This window comes from Xyrauchen texanus, chromosome 6 (genome assembly GCF_025860055.1).
Source record: "Xyrauchen texanus isolate HMW12.3.18 chromosome 6, RBS_HiC_50CHRs, whole genome shotgun sequence".
Lineage (NCBI taxonomy): Eukaryota > Metazoa > Chordata > Actinopteri > Cypriniformes > Catostomidae > Xyrauchen > Xyrauchen texanus.
Window position 1 is genome coordinate 29,036,247 of NC_068281.1, and position 20,395 is coordinate 29,056,641.

Sequence of the window (20,395 nt, forward strand, 5' to 3'; positions counted from 1 at the left end):
TTTGTTTTCCAAATGATAATTATTTTTTTTTTACTTCCTTGACTTTGTTCACATCTGGCACACATGTGCACACACTCTTTTGGGGGTTTTATTTTACTTCGCTACTTATGTTCCCATTTAAAAATGAAAATTAATTAGAAATGAATGGATTAGACTACAAAATACAAAAAAAGTGTTCAGGAGCATCGCAAACCTTTAGCGGCGCATATATGTGGATGTGTGTTTGCACACACAAAGTCCTCAGACATGTACACACACAATGTGTGTTGAGTGCTCTTTTGTGCATAGTAGGGCTGGGCAATATGGCCAAAATTATCACGATAATCTTTTTCGATATCGATATTTATCATGATATACATTTACACATTGCACTTTTTTTTTTATTTCAAAGTTGATGGAAGAAAAGAAAAAATTGATTCTAAACAGTCAAAATAGTCTCTACAAAACTGCACAGGGGGTCCAGAGACGGCCAAAGCAGTGGGGTCTGTGGGATCTTTTACCAATTTTACCATCTTTTACCGTTTATCAATTGAAAATGAATGTTAAAAGATCATCTGTTTGTTCTGAAGCATAGTGACAGCAGTCCAGTATTTGTTGGAATGTTTTTACATTAAAATGAAATATTTTTTATATTTCTTTAGATTCAGATACCCAAGTATGGGGCATAGAAGACCTTGAATTTTTTTTTAAAACCATTTGTATATTTTCATTAAAGTGAGAGACTAGTCTACCAACTAGTAATTTTAGTCTTTCCTTATCCATTCCAGACAGCTAATTAATTTTCACAAAATTAGAACAGAAATCGATTTGTTTATTATTAAAGGCTTGTAACATGCTGATTAACAAAGATACATTTAGAAGGAAAAAACATTATGGTCTAAAAGGTGCTTTGAATCCACGTTAACTCATGAGGCACTTCATGTCTACACACACATGCAGGGAAAAGAGGCAACGCGTGCGGAGCGGGACAGGGCAGAAATGATGCATGTTTGTTGCTAGAGAACAATATTCAAGATTACAGCACAGAAAGATCAGGGCTGTTGTCCACATAACTTTTGTTCTGTCGTGCTCTTCACTAGAGATGATTAGAGGGCGCAACCTTTGTCATGAAGTCTTGCGGTGTGGATGGAATCAATCCGGTGTCTGACGTAACCTAATTGTTAGCAAGGAAGCTAGCATTAGCAAGTTCATCCAGTCTGACCCTACGTTACCACTGGTGCGTTGTGAGCAAAGCTGAGAGCGTTTTCAATTAATTCCTATGAAAGCCGAGCGTCATGCTCGTAAGGTAGATCGTAGAATTTGCAGTGGTGCAGAGCAAGCTCTCTCCTTGCGCCTTTGAGCTGATTTCTTCCGCCCCAGTGGAAACACAGCCTGAGAAAGCCGAACTGCTTGTGTTTTAGTGACACACACTAAATATCGAAAATTCCTCAAAAGCTTATCGTGGATTTTCTTTATCGTGATATATATCTATATCGTTTTATCGCCCAGCCCTAGTGCATCGTCTTTCTGTGTACACTCTTTGATACATTTTTCAAGATCTACTTATATTATGTTGCATTTGGGCTTGTTTGAATCAGGATAGTCTGCTTTAAGTTATGATATGTCACTATCCATGTTATATGTATGTTTTAGGAATTAATAAGGAAAAACATGACAAAATTACTCCTGTTTATTATATTTATGTGTCAGTGGGAATTTCATACACAGCTGAAGTCAGAAGTTTACATACACTTTAGTCAAATAAATGTAAACTTTTTTACAATTACTGACATTTAATCATACAAAACATTCCCCGTCTTAGGTCAGTTAGGATCACTACTTTATTTTAAGAATGTGAAATGTCAGAATAATAGTAGAGAATTATTTATTTCAGCTTTTATTTCTTTCATCACATTCACAGTGGGACAGAAGTTTACATACACTTTGTTAGTATTTGGTAGCATTACCTTTAAATAGTTTAACCTGGGTCAAATATTTTGGGTAGCGTTCCACAAGCTTCTCGCAATAAGTTTCTGGAATTTTGGCCCATTCCTCCACACAGAACTGGCGAAACTGAGTCAGGTTTGTAGGCGTCCTTGCTCGCACACAATTTTTCAGTTCTGCCCACACATTTTCAATAGGATTGAGGTCAGGGCTTTGTGATAGTGACTCCAATAACGTGACTTTGTTGTCCTATAGCCATTTTGCTACAACTTTGGAGGCATGCTTGTGGTCATTGTCTATTTGGAAGACCCATTTGCGACCGGGCTTTAACTTCCTGGCTGATGTCTTGAGGTGTTGCTTCAATATATCCACATAATTTTCCTTCCTCATGATACCATCTATTTTGTGAAGTGCACCAGTCCCTCCTGCAGCAAAGCACCCCCACAACATGATGCTGCCACCCCCATGCTTCACGGTTGGGATGGTGTTGATTGGCTTGCAAGCCTCACCCTTTTTCCTCCAAATATAATGATGTTCATTATGGCCAAACAGTTACATTTGTTTCATCAGACTAGAGGAGATTTCTCCAAGTAAGATCTTTGTCCCCATGTGCACTTGCAAACTGTAGTCTGGGCATTGGTTTCTTCCTTGCGGAGCAGCCTTTCAGGTTCTGTTGATATAGGACTCGTTTTGCTGTGGATATGGATACTTGTGGAGATGCTGGAGGAAATGGGTAGACAAGGTCCTTTGCTGTTGTTCTGGGATTGATCTGCACTTTTCGCCCCAAACGTTTTAAACTTTAATCTCTAGGAGACAGAATGAGTCTCCTTCCTGAGTGGTATGATGGCTGCGTGGTCCCATGGTATTTATACTTGCATACTATTGTTTGTACAGATGAACGTGGCCTTGGCTGATTTCTTTTGATTTACCCATGATGTCAAGCAAAGAGGCAGTGAGTTTCAAGATAGGCCTTAAAATACATCCACAGGTACACCAATTGACTCCAATTAGAAGCTAATTGCCTAAAGGCTTGACATCAAATTTTCCAAGCTGCTTAAAGGCACAGTTAACTCGTGTATGTAAACTTCTGACCCACTGGAATTGTGATTGTCAATTAAAAGTGAAACAATCTGTCTGGAAACGACTTACCAAAACTATAGTTTTCTAATATGAAATCTGTGGAGTGGTTAATTTTTGTTTTGTTTTAATCACGTCAACCTAAGTGCATATACACTTTTCAACTCTAAATTATGCTTTTTTGCCAGTAGGATGGAAGTTGTCTGACACTCAGTCCATTCAAGTTGAAATGGTTTATTAATTCTTCTCTCATTTTTGTACCAAAAGACAAAAAACAAAATCTATTTAAAGGTCAGGTCAGGTTCAAGTTCAGGTTTTAAATACAGAAATGATTGATGAGAGAAACACCACCTCATTGTCATTAATTGGTGTTAAAATGGCATTATTGCTAACAGCTTCTTTAGCAACAAGCAGAAATAAGCATCCAAGTAAAACCAAGTCTCTGGCACAAATTCATTTTTCCACAACTTCCCAGTTTCACATATTGGACACTTACAAGTGTTGTATAAAAATGCAAAAATACCACTACACCAAATTATCATGGCTACATCAAAGATGGCAAGGCTTTGACTTCAAGAATTCTGTGTTCTAAGACTATCCAACTGTAGATGTACATCTCATCTTCAAAGAATTATGCATCAATCAAGGTAAGCTTAAAACCTGTTCTGAAATATTAACCTCAATATCTCCAAAATATCCAAGTACTGGCATTCTTGGTGAATTAACAAAAATCAAAAATATTTACACAGTAATTTATGCAATATGCAAAAGCTTTATGTTGCTTTGGGCAACCCTATGGGAATATATATCAAAGTCATCCTTCCAAAAATCCCCCACATACCTCTCCTTAGCACCTAAACAAATAAAAATAAAACAATTACATTACAAAGTTACACAGTGTGATGACAGATGAGCCCCCACACCCTGTTCAGCTCTTAGCGAATGCCTCTGTAAATGGGCTCCACTCATTGGTTTCTGGGCCATATATCTCCATGCTGCTGAGAAAGTCATTGCCACCAAAGCCCCCGACAGCACAGAGTACACCATTCAACACGGCCAACCCTGCATTGCTTCGTGCCGATGTCATGCTTCCCAACATTCTCCACTGATTCTTGGCTGGATCATAGACCTCCACACATCGCAGAGCGTGAGAGCCGTCAAATCCTCCAACCACAAATAGCTTCCCTTTAAGCAGTTTAAAATATATACTTAATTCATTGGCTAGCCTTCAATTTGACAAGCTTAAATCATTAACCATTCCTACCATGTAACCGAAAGAAATCCCATCCTTACAGGACTAAACAGCTTGTACTCTCAATTTAATTTTCTTTATTTACCCAGCTCTTTTTACCTTCATAAACAGCAGCACTCTCAGGTGTTGTTCTCAGGGTTGTAGCGTTCTACTGAGTTTAAGCAGTTCCAGGACTCAGTGCCACCAGTCACATACACAGATCCATCTAGCTCACACACTGCTGCCTGGTGCCTCCCTAAACACAGAAGAGAGATGATGCAAACTGTGAACCACACATTGAGGATTAGCATTAACTTGTAAAACAAACAGACTTGTCATTTCAGTTTTTTGACCTACAAAAGAAATTGGCATACTGATGTTCAGTGGTGCACAGCTGGTCCAAGATTTTGACACTGGGTCGAAGGAGTCACAATTCTTCAAGCCCTTTTGACCACAAGGATCAGATCCTCCCACCACAAAAAGCTTGTTTTGCAAGGAACACACACCTGACAAGAGGCATAAATAGGTTTATCCATCTCGTCAATAAAGACACTTGTGCATGCCTACATAAGCACATAATCAAGTTCAGTAGGGAGTCATCCATACCCGCATTGCAACGATTGGTGCGGAGCTCAGCAACTTGACTCCACTCGTCAGCCTTGGGGTCATACATTTCTCCACAGCTCAACTCATCTGAGTGACCTTTAGAGCCACCAATCACATACAGCTGACCCTGAGAGGAAATCATACATTAAGCTCTAATGGCAGTTGATCCATAACTACTTTAACTGTGCTGTCTTTACCATTAGGACAGCCATCTGGAAGCGAGCTTGTGGAGTGCACATGGGAGCAATGAAAGTCCAGCAATCATTCTTCAGGTTGTAACACTCCACAGTCCTCAGGCACTCTTCTCTGTTGTAGCCACCTGATCAGAAAACAAGCATATACATCAGAACTTCAAAACCAAATGATAGAATCCATTCCTTAATCTAAGATACATTTTGTGTAAAATAAAAGACTCTGGTCAGCCATCAGAAATAATGTGGAACTTATTGTTCCAGGTTCAGTACAAGTTTAGCTCAATAGACAGCATTTGTGGCATAATATTGATTTCCCAAATTATTTTGACTTATCTTTATTAAAACAAAAAAAAAAAAAGAAGACAAAATTTAGGTTACAGTGAGGCACTTACAATGTAAGTGAATGGGCCAATTTTTGGAGGGTTTAAACACAGAAATGTAAAACAGTGAGTATTTTAACGTTCAAAAACATACCCCATTCATTTCTATTATAAGTGCCTCACTGTAACCAAGATTTTTGCTTTTTAAAAGAAGAGGAACAAGTCACAATAAATTTTTGTGGGAATCATGATTAAGCCACAAATGTTGTTGATTGAGCTTAATTTGTACAGAAACCAGACATTCTTTTAAGCTAAAGTTTACTATAAAAATAATAAATTTCCTCTCTAATTTTGTGTAATGCTATGTGGTGGTTTAATTTTTGTATTTGCTCTCCAGCTCCACCACTACTATGAATGTTTGTCTTGCATTTATCCTTCTGTCAATACTAGCTGCAAAAATTATTTTTTTTGTTTGACATTTTCTGCACTGATTATGGGTATACCTGTGAAATGAGTTAATCTATGGTCAAATATGAGAGATGAGTATACTACACTCTTGTTGGAATTATTTCTTCAAAATGCTTATAATGCAATTATGGAAAGGAAAAACGTCCAAACGGTGGGGAATGTGTAAAACTTGCCGAATGACACCTAAGGATTCTGCAGAGATTTCAAGCATTCTGAGGAATTCTATGAGCGTAGAGTCGGTGTATGCCTAATTATTAGTTTCTGTTGCGGTTGAACAGAAAGTAAGAAAACTTAGGTTTCAGATAAGAATGGCACGAGTAATCATTTAATAGAGTACTCATTCGGCTTTAAATATTCAACTAGTATTTAAATATTACAATTTGATTTTCCTTTGTGCTTCTGCCTGCCATGGGCAACATGAAACTGCTTCACTCACATATATCTTGCCATTAGAACTCAATGCATTGGTTGGCGCTGTGGATGCATGACATTGTTAAAGGAATAGATCCCCCTAAAAAAAACATTTCAAATATTTAAAGTGATTTTGTTTGTTGTTTTCAAATCTAGATGTTGTTTATGCATAGTGCTAATTTTCTTCAAAAGAAAAACAGGTACAATAGTTCAAATTTGAACAAATTATACATTTCAAGCAATCGATTCCTCATTTTCTGTGAGTGTACTCCACTACAAAATTACTCCAAATGCCCATCGCTAGTTTTAGAAGATGCCAAATAAATAAATAACTATGAAAAACTTTGACTAGTTCCGGTCAAATAGCTAAACTAAGACCCTTCCTTTAATTTTTCTAAAAACTTTTATCAATATTTGTAAATGCATACCTGCAGCAATGAGCTTGCCTTGTAGTTCAGCAGTTCCCAGACCTGAGCGGGCATAATGCATGGGCTTTATCAACCTCTCCTGCAGCTCGTCTGGCTGAGTCTCGAAGCTCAGGCTCTTCAGCACGCAGGGTGTAGCAGAGGAGAAACTCTGGGGACTGATGCGGCCATACAGGGAGATCACACACAGGACTCCCCTCAAAACAGCCAAACACAGGTATGAGTTGTCTGGAGCAGTGGGCAAAGAGGTTCAGTACCTTGTTATGCAGATTTTATCCAGTATAATTGGTTAACCTGTTGATATGCAATTTCACCGCACTCAGGAGTAACGTCACTCTGCTTACATTTACAATATAATTTACCATCTATAAATGTAATTAATGTTTACAAATAATACATCTTTTCAAAGGTCTAAGGGTTCAACACTGATATCCAATCTCTGTTTCATGATAGCAATGCTCCAGAAACAGCAATTTAGTTATTTGTGCCAGGAGTACGAATGAAAACATGCAATATTAAAACGGGACTTCAAACCTTTGTTATGAAATCGTGATCGCAAGATGAATCCACACTTGGGTCAATTGTCCATGTCAAGAGTTCATTGAAAAACATCCAATAGCACTTTTTGTCCATAAAAGTGATCCATCTGAGAAATATTGATACATTCGCCATTGTTTACATGCAATCTCACCTGAAAGAATTACCCTTTGTCATCATTCTTCAACAAATTATACAATCTGAGCAGCATTCATGTTGTAAAACTGTATATTATCTTCTATATTAGAGTCCAGTAAACAAAATGAGCCTGCCTCCAAAGTCTATTTTTTTTAAATGCGGCATAGTTCTATTCATAATAGCCAGGAAGTGTGGTCAAATTTTGTGCTGTCTTGAAAGGCAGAGCCTTAATTTTACTCTGTATACAGGCAGCAATTTTCAGAGAAAAAAGCTTGCAGGAATCAAATTTTTTGTTAGATTATCTTCAAATTTGAAACATAACTTCTTTAGACTTGTGGCTTTGAGAACATTGTATTTCTGGGTTGTTTCCCTTACTATAAACTTCAGCTTCTCTAACTTTAAAAAATAACAACATATATTAATTTTGATATAGCCCAAAGTGTCTTCTTTCAAAAGATACTACAACTGTGTTCATTCTCCAAAGGGTTCAGAAAATACAACCATTTAAGTTAAGGTATGTCATTTTCATGGTTTGTGCTCAAAAAGGGGTTGCGTATCAACAGGTTAAGATAAGACATAAAAGTTTGTCAGGTGAAGCACATACTGGTGGTCTTCTCTGAGGCAATGTACTTCCATTCGTGCTTGTTGAACTGGCTGTTGGAGGTGGGAGAGATCATCTCATTTTTCTCTCGAGGCAGCTTCTTCTGCAAAACAAAACAGGCAGCTACAAACCACTGCATAAACTTTGCCTCCTACTTCTACTACACATGCATACAAAAAAAAGATAAAAATAAACCCATTCAATCCAGTGCCAAGACTATCTGCCACCATCCAATGGGTTTCTTGCAGTGCACACAAGGCTAAGAAAGCTGGTGCTTCACAGACTCCTTTTTCATGAGAACAACCTCAGTGTTAATAAAATGGGAGCCTTGCTATTCTACAGTAGAGAATACAGCACACTGGACATGGAAGACTGAAAACCAGCCTTGTACCTGCACAAACTGGATGTGGTCATCCTCAGAGTTGCAGATATCTTTCTGCCCCTCAAGCAGCCTCCCATCATGCAATTTGTGATCTGCTGAGTAGTACAACGTTTGCACCTGCAACAACACATCAACAAGACCCATGTGGGTGATTCCATAACAAGTACAAAACAACACTCTCCCTTGTTTCCTGAAGCAGTGGGGTCAGTTGCTTTGAGGGAGGTCTTGGACAACTTTGTGCTGCGTGGAGCTTGAGGGAGCCATGACCTCTTGTGTCTACGGTCACGGTGATAGTAAATAATGCTAGAAGGAGAGATCATTCCTATTAAAAGCAACTTTGCTTTGGGCCGAAGACCCATCTAAAGCAATCGCAGTACAATGGGATTTGGAAAAAGACAAAAAGTAAAATAACACCAGTACTCTCAGGAACCCTGTGCACGCATGGCTTTCGGTTGACTGACTAAGTACCATTGATGGTTGGGATCTTGCATTCTTCTTCAGGCCTTGTCAAATCTGCTCTTGCTGTGCATTACTAAACCTATAGAAGAGATGGGGAGATCAATGGGGACGAGCAGCCATTAGAATCAAGATATTAATACTCACAAGAGTAGAAAAATAAAGCAGAAAGAGAGTAGATGGAAAGTAGCAAAAACTATTCAGGTCAGTACAGAAAAAAAAAAAAAAAGAAAAGTGGGGAAAAACTGAACAGTTAGTTCGGCTCACCTGGAAAACAGTTCAATTTCAGTATTTTGAGGAGCACATATTGCAAAATTTACAAGGTTAAAGGCAAAACTCAGGGGCAGAAGAATGGGGGCTCAGAGTCAACCTTTGAATAGGAATTTAAGGAACATGAGGAAGCCAAAAGAAGAGGGAACAGTTAAAGACAATACTGACCTCTTCCATCAGATTCTCCAGGGGATCTCCATTCTTCCACAAGCTGCGCTGCACCCAGCTTATCACCTTTGAGTAAAGTTTACCATTACCCGGCAGGTTCAGGTTCTCCTCTAGCATAACATCCAACTAGCAAAAGAAAATCACACACAAAAGTAGTAAGGAATAGAGATAGAAAAACTCCAAGATTTAAAAACATATGATAATGATTTCCATTTCTCGACTCACCTTCAGTCGAGGAAGTTTAAGGAAGTCATCTTGTTCAGAGATCTCCTGAAGATGGTCATGGATATAGCGGTCGATCTTGCTCAAAAGCCGACAATCAGTCATGCTACTAGCAAAATTGCGATAGGAAATGGCACTTTGGCAATCAATTTTTGATAGCAGGTAATCTCCACAGAGCTGCACAACAGAAAGAGGATTCTACAGCTCAGAGACTGTATAGAATTGTATACTTTAGAGAAGTTTAAGTATGTGCTTGCATATACCTGTTTGACCCGGTCCAATTTAAGCTTTTTTGCTGCAGAGTACACATCAATGACCAGATCTTTATCTGCCTTCAGCCTGTCAACAAAAAAAGGGGGTTATGGAACCTCTAGCTAGCATATGCAATAATAAGCTTAAATGCTTAGTAAATATACTTACTGAGCGGTGTAGGCATAGCTGAGCAAGATCTCCACAGCATTTGGGTTGAGGTAATCAAATTTGACCAGTGAAACTCCACCATGTGTCTCAGAGACACTGTTAAAGATCTCAAACAGGTAAGGACTGCAGCAGGCCAACACAGCCTTATGGGCCAAAAACTCATGTCCACAGACCTGAAGAAGGACCATCATAAATAAAGGTGTTTTTCATTGGACACTGAAGGCCCCAATATACTTCTGTAGAAGTTCTTCTTTGTTCAGGGGTAAAAAGAAGCTTGAAACAGCCAAGCAATGGTATACTGTTTGCAAACATTCAGACAGCTGCCACACTGCTGTAGGATGGCGTTTAGAGGTCCAATTAAATATAAGGATGCTCAAGACGACATGGAAAAACTTAACTAATGTGAATGTGAACAATGAAATGTGTAATGACTATGTGCCTCATTTAGTGAGTAGAAGTCACATGCTGTCAGTATAAATAAAAAAAGCTGCTTTAACCGGTCAACGATGATTTAAAGTAATATATAAGCATTAGAAAACGTTTTATTTGCCATGTTTACATTCATGGAGCTCTTGAGCTAACAACTAGATAAACTCAGCCATAATATGCGCCAATTACACTGTTATTGTAATATGTGATGATACAACTGCAAAGTGGGTGTATAAGAGTGTAAATGGGGAAAAACAAACAAAAGAATAAGAGAGGCACATTTTACTTCGGGCAGATGTATGAATGGCTTCTGCAGATAGCACATGAGGAAATGGGCATTTGAGAGTATTTGATTCCCTTTGTAGACCAATTATACAAATTAATTAAATGTCTCTACGTGAAGGATTGTACAGATGTAGGTCAATTTGCACCAGCCCGCTAATAACTCTACATGCCGGTGTGTTCATATTGACTGATTTTGACAAACTGAAGAACGTAAACAGAATTAGCTGTCAGCCTCAAGGTAGGTGTAGCTCCAGGTCACACCCACCATTGGCACTGACCAATAACAGTAAGAAGGTGTTTAGCAGCCAGTCAGAAGTTTTCCTAAAAGTTTGCCCCAGCGAGCTGCTACGAACCACCGAAACAATCTCAAAAACACCTTTTTGTCCAGATTTAGTTTTAAATTACATCATAACCATTTGTTCTTCGAAACTGTAAGTATATCAAGGCCTTAAGAAAATAAGATCACAATGCATGTGTTTTTCTGATCTTACCTGCAGTCTGACATCACAAAACTGGCCGCTTTTCTGTAAAGCATTCATCTTGGCCACAGTAGAATCACGGAAGCCCTCATCTTCAAATATCAAACACCCGTTAGGAAACATGTTGATGGATCTTTTAGAGACACAGAGGAGTAAAGCAATAGAAGCAAAATGAGAACTGTTGTTACACCCAGAATCAAATTTTAGTATTCACAAATGTGAGATAAAGCCCACATGTAATCTTGGCTGGTTTTACACATTTTCGACAATCTACTGAACTCCAAACTGAATGTCAGAATGGGAAAGAAAGGTGATTTAAGCAATTTTGAGCGTGGCATGGTTGTTGGTGCCAAACGGGCCGGTCTGAGTATTTCACAATCTGCTCAGTTACTGGGATTTTCACGCACAACCATTTCTAGGGTTTACAAAGAATGGTGTGAAAAGGGAAAAACATCCAGTATGCGGCAGTCCTGTGGGCGAAAATGCCTTGTTGATGCTAGAGGTCAGAGGAGAATGTGCCGACTGATTCAAGCTGATAGAAGAGCAACTTTGCCTGAAATAAACACTTGTTACAACCGAGGTATGCAGCAAAGCATTTGTGAAGCCACAACACGCACAACCTTGAGGCGGATGGGCTACAACAGCAGAAGACCCCATCGGGTACCACTCATCTCCACTACAAATAGGAAAAAGAGGCTACAATTTGCAAGAGCTCACCAAAATTGGACAGTTGAAGACTGGAAAAATGTTGCCTGGTCTGATGAGTCTCGATTTCTGTTGAGACATTCAGATGGTAGAGTCAGAATTTGGCGTAAACAGAATGAGAACATGGATCCATCATGCCTTGTTATCACTGTGCAGGCTGGTGGTGGTGGTGTAATGGTGTGGGGGATGTTTTCTTGGCACACTTTAGGCCCCTTAGTGCCAATTGGGCATCGTTTAAATGCCACGGCCTACCTGAGCATTGTTTCTGACCATGTCCATCCCTTTATGGCCACCATGTACCCATCCTCTGATGGCTACTTCCAGCAGGATAATGCACCATGTCACAAAGCTCGAATCATTTCAAATTGGTTTCTTGAACATGACAATGAGTTCATTGTACTAAAATGGCCCCCACAGTCACCAGATCTCAACCCAATAGAGCATCTTTGGGATGTGGTGGAACGGGAGCTTCATGCCCTGGATGTGCATCCCACAAATCTCCATCAACTGCAAGATGGTATCCTATCAATATGGGCCAAAATTTCTAAAGAATGCTTTCAGCACCTTGTTAAATCAATGCCACGTAGAATTAAGGCAGTTCTGAAGGCGAAAGGGGGTCAAACACAGTATTAGTATGGTGTTCCTAATAATCCTTTAGGTGAGTGTATGTGTGTGTAAACTTTGTGTAAATGAATCGCAGAGGCATGGCCTCCTCATGGGCATGGGCGAATGGTGTGTCCTTACAAGACATATGTTTTGCAGCAAGATGGTCCTCGCAAAACACGTTCGCAAGGTTTTACAACCTAGAAGTAACATCTCTTTCTTCACAAGTCCTTGCTATTCATTGGCCATATACATATATATAAAGACTTTTGGCATAAGTGTAAAGACTTTGTCGCTGCAAGTCGCCAGTGGCTGGCGGTGAAGTCGCTAGTGGGTTTTCCCACTACTGGTTGCCTAGTAACGTTTATAAATGACATTCACGGATGCCACTCCATTGCTGTTGACAGCGAATCTCTTTTCTTGCCACTAAAAACAAACATTTTGGAGGGAAAAGACTAAATATAAATGGAATCAGTACATAAAATGCTTTATATCAAAGATGAATGAGAAACAAGGCGTGCTGTTTGCCATAGCGGCTGTTTATCTGCGGCGAAAATGCAAACGCCGGTCTGTCTGGGTCCATAAAATCCCCGCGATCTCAGATACACCTTTCCACGCAGTATTTTTCTTAAAAATGTCCTTGTACGTGGGAAGAGACATATCATAGAGCACTGGAAAATTTCTTAACAGCAAGAATTAGCCTTTCATCCACCTTTCCGTTACTGCAGGAGCTGAGAGAGAGAGAGAGAGAGAGAGAGAGAGAGAAAGGATCACGTGAGCTCTCCCGTCTTCTCTCCTATTGGCTGTCACTTCCGTTAGTCGCTCCAAAGTTGAACTTTTCTCAACTTTGTCGCGTCGCTGGACACGCCCACATCTAGCGCCAACGGTCGCGACAGCTCGTGTCGCCGGAAGTCGCTGAGCTCGCATTGAAAATGAATGGTATTGAGTCGCTGTCGCGCGCGATGTCGCTGGCAGTGTGTACGCACCTTTAGTTCGCTCACTTTTAGTTCCAACTCTGACTCAACATTTTTCAATTCATTGCATTTGTTGTTGTATCTCCTTATAGTATTAGATTTTGTAATCATTTGAGCCATGAGTGTGTTAGATTTGTTTCTGGCCTGCTCAGCTTTTTGATCGACAACATTCTGAAGGCTGGCGCACATCTCCATCAACACCTCCCTTTTCTTTTTCAGTTCTTCCAGCTCGTCTTCCAAAGCTTTTCTCTTAAGTCCATGCATGGCACCTTCTTGCTCCTCTCTTCATCAAGGTAGATCCTGTATATGGTCCTGGCTGAGGCTACAGAAGCCAGTAGTTCACAATTGTCCTGCATTGTTAATCGCAGAAATCAGTTTATTTTGAAGTATGGGGCAAGTCCACATTTTAAAATGTCTATTTGTGAATCAGGAAACATTCCCTGGAACAACTCAGAAGCACCTTCATTTGATGCGTATGAGTGCTGCACCTCTGCCTGCAGCGTCCATTCGAACCAAACACTGCTCAAAGTTCGATCGATTTTCCTTCGGTAGTGGCTCCGCAGGAAGCGGTGGTCACTACAGCAGCAGTAGTAGTTGCTGAAGATGTTACTTTGTCGGTCACGGCGAAGTAACTTGAGATAGTTAATTGCTGTCTGCCTTTTACAGCCGATTTGTGGTCTGACTGCATATGAGATTTAACGGCTCCATGTTGACAACCAACCATGTAAGCAAACATGTCCTAAATTCTTTGTCTTCTAGCCACTTTTACTGGAATTTGCACTTACCCATTTCTTTGCAACTTTACTAAATTTACGTTCTCTGTTCTAACTCCTCCAGGTCCCAGCCCGCTGCTGTCCAAACATCCAGCGTCACATCAATTTTACACCAGCCGAAGGCAATTACCAAACTGGATCCACGTGTTTATCACACCAATGTACATATTTTGCAACAGCAAATCAAAGTTATAAATTGTGAAGGCTATATTCAATATAAATTGGTAATATTATTTTTTCAAAACTATCTAAAAATGTTAATGCCTGTAGGAATAACATTTAATGCCATTTAATGACTTTTAATGCTTTTTAATGCCCAGCGGAAACCCTGTATTAGTATTTTCAAATTGGTAGCTGAAATCTTCATTAAGTATGCAAAACATTTAATAAACTAACATGCAAAGACTGGGGGATGTGTACAACTTCACAGGCAATCTGTAGAAATCAGATTTCCTACAGGCAGATTCCATGCAGGCTTGTTGAGGAAACACACCTACCAAGTAGATGTAACAGAAGAATCTTGTTCAGTTGTTTAAGGCAATTGAGCAGGTTTTTCAACAGACGGTAGAATGCAGCAGAGAAGCAGAAGTGGCTACTCCAACTTCACAGAATTAGTGATGATCAATTGTGTCTGAATACAAGTTCTTCCACCTTTATTATCCATGATGACCTGATGAGGAAAACAAGAGAAACACTCTGAATTAATCCATGGCAATTTACATGAAATATTTAGATTTAAATAAAATAAAATAATATGATTTTAAAATAAAAGTGCTTCCTGGTAGATTTATAAAATTAAATGTACGAATTTCAAAAACGACAGTCATCAAATTTCTGTGCAGGAACAATTAATGTGGTTTTATGCATCTCGAAGATCACTCAACTGCGGTATCCACTACACTAACGCATTCCCCATCTCTTGTATTCAAAAGAATAAATTTTTACAGCAGTACCCACCAAATCTGATAAGCCAACCTGTATTTATGGTGTGAACAAACATTTTAATCGTCCTCTGAAAAAAATAAAAATAAAAAAAGACCACAAATTCCAGTTTAAAACTTTCTCATTTAGATTCAATTATTGTCAAATGAAATACAGGACTCTAAATAAGATGCCGTTAATTGTAAGAAAAACAAAAGTCAAGGAAAAAAGCAACTATTCCCATGCCAGTATTTGTTTAGTGGATTGTGTTTGTCAGGGCTTAGTGTTTATTTGAGGATGTAGTTATCGCGCACGGGACACGGAGCGAGAGGAGGAACTGTTTTCGAGATTCAACCAGAAACGCATCGACACACGTGACGTCTCCTAAACTTATTGTCACAACTTAGCGCAACTCAGTTTTATAAACACACTAGCAGCACGACTGTCCAAATCAACACCTACTATGTGAAAACACGAGTTTACCGTCATGAACAAACCCGAATAATATTTAATTGACTGACAACTAAAAAGAAATTCAAGCGCCAGCTGCTAACTGAAACTTAAACCCATCCAAATCCATAAAAACACATTGACTTCACCCCAAAGCCCGAGTTGAAAGTCTTACCAGGTTACTTTGACTGTTTAAGATGACAGACATCGTTTCTGCAAAGAAAGATGAGCGGTTGGCATAAATACTGAAATGACGCATCGCCGTTACCCAGACAGAGCGCGCGCTTAACTATGCTGCTTCACCGATGACGACAGCAGCACGATAGGAGGGACAATGAGCGCTCAGCTCTTTACTTGAACTGATAACGTCTCGGTTACGTACGTAACCTCGGTTCCCTGAGACGAAGGGAACGAGACATTGCGTTACTAACGCATATGGGGAGTGCCTTCATACACGACCTATTTGAAACCTCTCTACAATAACGCCAATATTCTAATATTGACTATGGTGTTTGAGCCAGCCTGTTTTGGCGCGAAACTGACCGCTCGTTTCGGCGCGAACTGACCGCTATAAAACAGGTGCACAGACACCATTTCCTCAAAATTTCTGACTGAGAACAAGGAGCGCATTGCTCGTGCCTCAAGAACTCTGAGTCTTGTGGTGCGGCTAGCGTTCGCAATGTCTCGTTCCCTTCGTCTCAGGGAACCGAGGTTACGTACGTAACCGAGACGTTCCCTTACGGCTTCAGTCCACTTGACATTGCGTTACTAACGCATATGGGGAACAGAATCCCATCACGCCGCACTACACGAGAGCATACGCAAATCAACAGTGTCCAAGCATTTAGGACTAAAGTTAAATCCCAAGTCGGGACTGTAGCCTGCCGAGATGGGTTTAATTGTCTTGCTCCTTTAAGGAACTTTATGATTAAATCATACTTGCCTATAGAGGCGCCGGTTTCATGTGCGTGATACGCAGATCTAGTTGCCACATACACTTTGAGCTTTGACGGGGTGAGTCCTGCGTCTAATCGCTCTTGAAGAAATATTACAATTTCATGTATGGGGCAGTTTACCGGGTCTTTGCTGTGTGAGAGACACCAATCAGCGAACACCTTCCATTTTAGTGCATAGAGGCGTCTAGTGGACGGTGCTCTGGCTTGTAAAATGGTGTTTATGACTGAACACGTCAGTTCTGGTGCATTTAGTATGCTCCATTCAGGAGCCACACATGCAGTTTCCGGGGCTGGGGATGCCAAATTGTGTGCCTGAGAGAGGAGATCCCTGCTCAGTGGTATTTCCTATGGTGAGCTGTACAGCATCTCCATCATTTCCAGAAACCATGGCTGGTTGGCCATTTCGGTGCAACTAATAGAACCTTTCCTTGTCCTCTCAGACTTTGCATATGGCAGAGTGGATCAGGTATACTGGAGGAAACGCATATTTGTTTTTCACCGGCCATTTGTGTGCCATTGCATCCCTTCCCAGCGGGGCTTGGGACTTCGAGGAACAGAGGGGATAGTGGGCATTCTCCACTAAGGCAAATAGATTGATTTCTGCTTTGCTGAATATTTCCCAAATCCTCAGTATAGTTTGAGGATGAAGTCTCCATTCGCCCGGTATCGCCCCTTAGCGTAACAGTAGATGTGCACAGTAATTCAGGCAGCCTGGGACATATGTCACTGCTCGCTCCATAGGAGGGGGTGACGCGTCATTCTCGACAGTGGGAGGTGAATGAATTCTGCCTTGGCTGTTTGTATATACCACAACTGTCATGTTGACTGAACAAACCAGGACATGACAGCTCACTATTTCAGACTGAAAGCCTTTAAGGCTAGAATTACAGCCAATAGCTCTAAGCGGTTGATGTGCCACGCCCTCCTCACACCTGTCCAGGTGCCAAAAGTTGGGTGTCCATTGCACACCGCCCCCCAACCTGTGTTGGAAGCATCCGTGGTCACCTCTTCTCGCCTGACAACTTGGGACTTCGAGTACCAGAGGGGACAGTGAGTATTCTCCACTGAGGCAAATAGATAGATTTCTGCTTTGCCAGATATTTCCCAAATCCTCAATACAGTTTGAGGGTGAAGTCTCCTGAATTCTGCCTTGGCGGTTTATATATGCCACAACTGTCATGTTGTCTGAGCTAACCAGGACATGACAGTTTGATATTTCTGACTGAAAGCCTTTAAGGCTAGGACTACAGCCGATGGCTTTAGGCACCGCATGACACTTGCCCCAGCGTGACACCTCGCTGGTAAAATGCAAGAGGATCTGTCCGTGGTGCTGAACAGAGGCTGGATATAGTGATGCACATGCGTCATCGGCGCTAAGCACGTCGCGCCACACGGCGCTTCAGCCAGCACTCAAGAGGTCTCATGTGTAAGAGAACTAATGGAATGACGGCGGATGCCGCCGCCACAAAACCCAGTGCTTTCTGAAACAAGTTTCAGTGGAAATGTTCTCCCCAGTTTTAACTGAGATGGACACTGTAAAATGGCTGAAGCAGTAAAACTGTGCTGGCATAAAAAAAAACCTCTGATTGTGGCAGTAACAGCCAATTGTTGAGGTAGTTTAGGATGCATGCCGCTCAGTCTCAGAGGGGCGACAACCGCATCAATGCACTTTGTGAATGTGCGAGGAGCCAAAGACTGTCCGAAGGGCAGGACTATGAATTGATACGCTGTTCCCTCGAACGCGAATCTCAAAAACATCCTGTGATGTCGTACAATTTGGATATGATAGTACGCATCCTTCAGATCTATCAACGCAAACCAATCATGTGGGCGTACTTGCGATAAGATCCTTTTCTGAATGATCATTTTGAATAGGCGCTTACAAATGCGCGATTAAAATGTCTCAGATGCAGGATTGGCCGAAGCCCGCCGTCTTTCTTTGGAACAAGAAAATAACGGCTGTAAAACCATTTTGTGCTTGACAATTTGGCACAATCTCGATCGCATTTTTCACAATGAGAGGTGTATTTCGGCTCGTAACACTGGCGCGTTATCGGAAGAAACCGTGGAAGACAGAACGCCGTTGAAACAGGGTGGCCGGTGTGCAAATAAGGATCGTATATCCTTGTTCGATCGTTTTTGCACCCATTCTGAAATACCCGTTAGGGATTGCCACGCATCCGCATAGTGGGACAGAGGCAGTTTGGTTTGCTCACTGTATGATATGATGCGACGCTCACTCTAGGGAAGTGGTTGCGCATAATGTGTGTGCTTTGAAGAGGAAAAGGGGGCTCTTTATTGAGAATGTGTGAGCATCTCGTGCATTTGCAACGAATGCTGTATTCTTTTTTGCACTTATTGCATTTTTATTTTTGCATTTATTTGAGTGCAAGACACAGAAACAACATTTTGAATAACAATATCCCTTTCCCGACCAACAAAAGTGGGGAGATGGGGAACAGTGTTTTGTGTCTCTCCAATTGAGCCTTTTTTGGAGCAGACCCGGAGGGAATCGCGGGCTCTGCTTTCCGCTTCAAATGCTATTGCCCGTCAGAAGCGCTTTGCTGCGCGTAATGATACGCAGGTGCCTGTGAGGCTTTTAGTCGTGCGCTGACTCGAAACAGAGCGAGGGCGAACCAGCTGCGATATACTCCATGTGGGAATAAAGTGTCTCATAGCCTGTGACTGCTGCTGAATCGCGACATAACGCTCAGCAAACTTATGCATAGAGCCGCCAAAAAGGCCGGCTGGAGACACAAGAGCATCTAAAAGAGTGGCTTTTTCTTTATCACTCATTTCTGCCCTGGAGCGCCGCCATTGTGTGGAGTGCTGATCCAGCTTGTTCTGCTGCTGAGTAAGCTTTTCCCGCCAGTGCGGACGTTTGTCGACACGGTTTGGAAGGATGTACATGTTACTCGCTGGGCAGAGGTGTGCCGCTACCGCCTCCTCCACAGGGGGTAATTGGGCATATAACATGTTCTTTCCCAAAGAAATTATCCACATTAAAGAGGATGGCGTCACTGCCATATAAGGTCGCGCGCCAGGACTTGAATAGTTTTCATTATGAACTTCGGGGAAGAAATGTGCGGGATGCTGCCGTTTAACGGCGTCACACGCCATATAAGGTCGCGTGCCAGGACTTGAATAGTTTTCATTATGAACTTCGGGGAAGAAATGTGCGGGATGCTGCCGTTTAACAGCGCCCGCACTGCTGGAACCATTCAACGAGGCGAGACGGTTCCTCTGGGGGAGACCAGTCAGGGTGAAGCTCTTCGACTGCCCTTGTAAGGACACGGAGCATCTCCCTGTCAGTGGTGCATGCACGTTCCTCGCCCTCGCTGGGGGAGGGGCGACAGCATTATCCACTGACCATTTGCCTGATGAGGCGAGAGACATGACATCGTCATCATCCCCAGCGTCAGATCCACCAAACGAGACGAGGCTGCACGCTCATCAGAGGGCCGGAGCTCGTCTCGCACATAGCGTATGGGGATATATGCGCTTTGTGGAGATTGAGGGGCTCGTGGGGCATGTGCCGGCACGAAATCCACCTCAAGTTCGTCCTGCTCGGCCTCGCGGCCCCGCCGTGCCTCCTCGTGTGAACCCTCAGGAATCACAGAAGAGGCTGGTGGGAGGGCGCGAGAGGCTGAATCGTCCCTCAGAACGAGGGCGATTCGTGAGCGAAGCGACTTGAGACTCATGTCCTCACAGTGAGGACAGTCTGTCTCCATGAGAGCCAACTCTGCGTGGGCGCGACCCAGACAGAAAACGCAGCTCTCGTGCTTGTCTGATGGCGGGATGTGTCTCTCGCACAAGGAACACTTACGGAACAACATCTTGAAAAAGACGTGAACACGTAAGTGGCTCTTCTAGATATATAAATATAAATATAGATTTATATTTATATAACTTATATAACTTACATTTATACACACAATACAATTTTGCTTTAAAAGGATACTCTACACCTG

General features: G+C 41.5%; 1 pseudogene; it reads right to left on the reverse strand.

Moving 5' to 3' along the window:
- Positions 1–1,675: 1,675 nt before the first annotated feature.
- On the reverse strand, positions 1,676–15,776 carry LOC127644618 (influenza virus NS1A-binding protein homolog B-like; annotated as a pseudogene).
- Between the last annotated feature and the right edge of the window lie 4,619 nt (positions 15,777–20,395).